Raw genomic sequence first — 5,757 nt, 5'->3', positions numbered from 1 at the left:
TATACTGGGAGTACATCGGCCACCTGTGTCACTTTATCAAGGAAGGAGAGTGCTTAGAGGGGTTAGTTCACAGTCATATAACCACAGCTCTACCATAAAACTAGAGTACATGACTGAATCATCTACCAAGGAAATTCAAATTTCATCTCTCAGCTTTTCTACTCCATTGCATACGAAATGTCCTAAATAACTGTCGGGCCCATTTTAACAGAACATATAAGTTATTATTAGATGTCTGACATATGTTACCCCCTTGGCAAGTGTTAACTGCAAGTTTAGCTTGGCTGACAGATAATTGGCTTATTTGTTGAATGCCAAGACATTATGACTGTTTACGGTGATGGGGTAGTTTGATCTGGTTATTTGTTATAAAATTCGATACACATTGTTTGCCCAGTGTCTGATCATGGAAGTAGGATTTAACACTTTAATTGTTTATTTACCGAGATGCAGTCCAGTTATATTGTTGGTACTTATGTACAATTTATTTTATTCACAAATACTATGACCTTTCTACATTTTGTAGAAAAGGCTATAGCAGGCTACAGTACATAGGAAGAAGCATATATGAACTACTTTGAAACTTGTATGATTTATTTGTTAATGTGCTGTAAGTACTATTAAAATCACTGTCACCAATCTGTTATGTTCATCATATAATCTGTAGTCTTTAAAGGAAAACTGACAAACAGATTTATTATTAATTATTAGTAATAATAATAACCATCATCATCTACTGTATATTGTTATAGAATTTTCTCAAACTTAAATCTATGCTACTCATTTATTGGTGTGTTTTGTTTTTATTCATTTATTTGTGTAGGTATTTGCTGTAGATACTTTTCAAGTCTCTTCAAGAATTGGTGTTAACTGTGTCATGCATTTCATAACTCTTTGTATTTAAAATATCATGAAACACTACCAAGGTGTACAAGCCACAGTATTTAGGAAGGGGTGCATTTCCTGATATTATGTTTACAGAAAATGTAATCATGTATCCACCCTAACCGTGTTCAAGCTTTAAATGTATTTAGCAAACCTCACCATTAAAATTAAGATGAAAGTGTTGTAATTAAACCAATTTCATGTGTCTCTATACAGCATATATCCATTGCACAATCTGTATGGTACAGTTAGTGTAGGATTTGCTTCATTGTTATCTAATACCTGCAAGTTGCAATAATAAGAATAGTGTTTCTATGGAAACCCCAACAGCACAATTGCTGTTATTCAATCTGTATTCTCAACAAGGGTAGTAGAAAGAAAATCACAGACAATTCAAGTTATCACATGCCACAGAATATTCACGGGAGAACTAAGCAAACAAAAAACAAAATGGGAGGTACTGTAAGCTCTCAGATTTCAGTGAAATGGTACATGTAGGTTAAAGTTATTTTCCTTGTAATGAGATAATTCCAATTAAACTATATTGGGGGAGAATATCATCTGGCAGTTCTTTGACTCTAGAAATATATTTTTAATTTTTAGGTAACTTAAAAGAACTGAGGAACACATTGGCCATAGACAATCACAAAGCATTGTAACCTGTTGGAATAGCATGTCATGACCTAAAGAAATGTGCCACAATATTATTTGGCTGTGCCTCAGAGTTTGCCGGGGAAGTACTGTACAGTATTTGTACTGAATCTAACCAGGAAAAAGGTATGATAGTTATACAGTACGTACTGTGTCAGGAAACCGCATTAAGGGTTGTTACACCTAATTGTTGACTTAACTCCTGTCTCTACCTTTATAATATACTAATAAAGAAATAATTCATTTAAACTGTTGAAATAAAAACTATACACTGTTGTATCAGGAACTACAAGAGATTACTTGTCAACTGAGGTACCTGTATCTGAACCCTTTTGAAGAGGTAACATTTAGGAACCTCAAGTCTCCAATAAGCTGTTTTCTAGGATATTTACTAATATATACTTTATGCAAATAATATTTTGGTTCATTGGGGTAGAATTTGGATTGCTTGGAAGCAATAAACAAAAATGAAGGCAATTAAATTGCACGTAATGTTTTGAATCTTTTCCCTATCTTTGCAGTCATCTATATACAAAATGTGTTCTGTAGTCTTTTATCTTCATTACATGTGAACTGTGGAAAATTAAGACACTGCAAAATGGATGTTGACATACAGAAATGCTTTCTGTTCGCATTCTTCTGGAGATTTTTTTAATAGTGTTAGATGTAGCATACAAAATTATATTAAGGTCCTGACAAGATTAATTGTTGAAATTGATGGAGATGTGCAATGCATCACTAAAAAAAGAAATGAATTATTTCTGTGCTGATGTGGAGTTTAAATTCAAAATGGGAAACTTCAATAAACTTCAATAAGATCATCTAAGAAATTAAATTATATCTCTCTCGCAATTAAAAAGCCTTTGTGTAAAATGGTTTTTCTTCAGAGATTAATTTACCTCTCAGGAGAATGTCATCATTTGATTTAGAGATTACAGAAGAGACCAAGAAGACATTATGTGATCTTTTCGGACTATATACAGTACACTATATACTGTACTATATACACCATATTTCTAAGTCTACAGTTTCAAAAATGTTTTCTTCTCAAAGATAATCAAGATTTGAAATTTGGAATGACATGAAAAAGAAAACGATGATGATAACGAATGAAGAAACACCTGCTGCCGTTTCTAAGAATTGAGTTTTCTATCTCGTATTTTTTCATGCTGTGGTATTCAACATATGCCTTCATGCGCCTGAACAATTCCACTATCTATCGAGGGTTTGACCCTCTTTATTTCATGTAATAGAGGTCTCTCTGTAATCTCTTTGAGCCTCTATTACCTGATGTCTTGTCTGACAAAAATCATTTTTACTTAGAGAATGATTGGTATCAACAGAATACAGTAGAAACATTACCAAATATGGGACAACAACCGTGGAGCATGATTTATTATTCCCATTGGTTTCTGAAGGTTGTAATGGATTCTACAATATTAAATATACGGTTTTATGCCTTCCAAAACTCCAATGTTGAGATAAGGACACTTACTCGATGACTTAGTTACTGTCGAGTGGAAAGGTGGTCTGAATGGTCTCCTCTTTTGTAACATTGCTTATGGTCTTATTTTCTTGTATGGTCTTATGGTTCTCGTATTTGAGATTTTTATTTCTTTCCCCTTTGCCCATAGATGTATCCTTTTGTCCTGCTTGGACGATCGGTGATCATTGGCATTGAAATATTGATCCCCGCAATGTTAGAAAACGCTTAAGTAGACTTTCACAGCGGTCTTAAAATTAGTTGATTTCATTATAAGTTCCACTTCTTTTAAATACTTCCCTCGGGGCTCTGTCATTACGTGAGCTGTTGTGCTTTTGTTACTGTGCTTCGTAGTTTTTTCTCGTAGTTGTATCTTCCTATTTTTGGCGCTTGCTGTGTTGTTTCAGCGCTTCCCCTGTTCCTTAGCCACTACCGCCTTTGAACCCTGAGTGTTACTCTAGGTTAATTTTGCGCGCCTTGGTCTAATATTGTTCAAGTAGGGAGCTGCGTAGGCTGCCAAGGAACAAGTAAAGGTTTATTCCATGCTGTTTCTTTTCTTCTCTTTTCAGCATGGAATAAACCTTGACTTGTTCCTTTTCATCTAATTCTACCACCTCTTTGTTGTGGTGCTCTCCACCTCATCGCTGCCCGAGACCCGTTTGTAGGCTCTCAGCCAGACGCGGCTGTTTTTTTTTTAAATCTCGCCTCGTCATTACACATTAATGTGCGACACATTTTACTGCAAGAGATGTGGAAAATCCACCCATCCCCCTTTTTTCTGTTGTTACTAGTCACAGGCTTGTTTAATTCCTAGTAGAGTTTTTTTGTAGAGAACTTGACTCATGCCTGCCTATGGTCCAGTACAGTACTTAGCCACCCACTATGGACAAGATGTTTTGTCTCAAAGCAATGCTGTCTTATTCTTACTTAACCTATTTTCATAGACATTCCTTGTGATAAATTAACCTAAAGAACAGCATTATTACTCGTAATGTTGCTTAAACTTTTCCAAATATTGAAAATTTGTATTAAGTTAATTAATTCAAATTAATTACATTTTCTGGGACAGACTTTTCCTTTTTGATTATAAAGTTCCCATGCACTGAAGAGTTAATGCATGCATGAAAACACATCTCTGTGGCCATGTGCTACATCTTAAAATATTGTGAGTGAACAAATCTAAAAATGTTTGAGTGAGACTGTATAGGAGGTAGAAAAAGCTGTTTCCAAAGGGGTGGATATGTTCCGAAACAAATTTCACTATTCCTTCCATTTTAACTTTTAAACTGTTTAATAAGTTCTCCAAATATTATTGCAAACATTGTGATTATTATTACTTTTGTTTAAAATGTGCAATCGTTTTGTCTTAAGCATATTGTTTTGAAGTCCTCTGGCAGATTAACTATTTTTCAATATGTGTTGTTTCACCAGATTGTACATGTGTTGGTTGCCATAAACCCAAGGTTTTATAAATATGGGTGTCAATTTGTCTAATTGGTTTCCTCAGCTTACAGAGGAAAAAAATAAAAAGAATGGGTTTATGATATATTAGCTGAGTCATTTTGCAAAACTGCAGGTGTTAGTTATACAATATGGAACTTAAAGCCAATCTAAATAAAGGTTGCTCTTAATTCAATTAAAATGACTATTTGCTGCCGATCAAAACAATTCAGGCTTCAGCTAAGACTTTGAAAACACTGTAATTGATCAGCAAATAATCAACGTGCCTTTTCGAAGCAATTCCAGTGTCTTAAAACCCATGGACCCCTGGAGATATCTTTCTAGAAAACATTGTTTTAGGATATGAAATATATATCATGGCAACAAGGGATAATAAGTGAAACTCTTTTAACATGTTTAAAACACTTTTTGGTATTTATGGAACTATAGAGAACAATATTAATATTGACTTAATCTTGAATATTAAGACCAGTTCCTTCTTTTTAATGTTTTTTAATCATAAAGTCCCTGTGTGATCAGAGAGCTGTGTTCTCTTTTTTAATCATCTTGAACTCACAGTGAACAGGGCAACGCATATTATGAGCAAGCCATCTTCTCATATAGCAGCTTTTAAGACTTCAAACGACCACATAATCAACTTTAAATTAACATAAACCCAGTGACAAGGCTACATGCTGATGAAGAAATGTGTTTCAATGACACATATGGGATTGCACCTTTTGTTGCGCTAATATTCTATGTTTTAATACAGTAGGTCTTGCTGAATATTATATGGGAAGGCTAGTTATAATGAAAAGCCACCATTTCATATTGTAAAGTTCAGTCAATGCAGTGATGTACTAATAAGAAATGCCTGTCTTAGCCGGTAACCAGGACAACTAGAAAGAAGGATATCCGTTTTTTATCAAGTGTTTAATGATCACAGCACTCGGATATTATTGTGCAGGAATGAAGTACGCTCCTAGTTTAATTTCTTAGATAAAACAGTAGCATTGTTTTAAAAAATAAAGTAGACCTGTAGTGTGTATGATGGAAACAAATGATAACAGAAACATAAAAAGTAATTAACCTCTGCCAAAATCTATTGCAGTGATCAATTGTTTCTTCTAATTACACTGGGAACTATATGCTCATGAAAAGTGCTCAAGTATAAATTACTTGTTAACAATATAACCCTAATTCATCAGCAACATTATCTCACCTGATCCTGTATTCACAAAAAGCCTTACCCACTCATTTGTCACAGTACATCATGTGTAAACTCTTTCCTTATATTT

The sequence above is a fragment of the Lepisosteus oculatus genome, chromosome 8 (genome assembly GCF_040954835.1).
Source record: "Lepisosteus oculatus isolate fLepOcu1 chromosome 8, fLepOcu1.hap2, whole genome shotgun sequence".
Lineage (NCBI taxonomy): Eukaryota > Metazoa > Chordata > Actinopteri > Semionotiformes > Lepisosteidae > Lepisosteus > Lepisosteus oculatus.
This window is presented reverse-complemented; position numbering follows the sequence as displayed.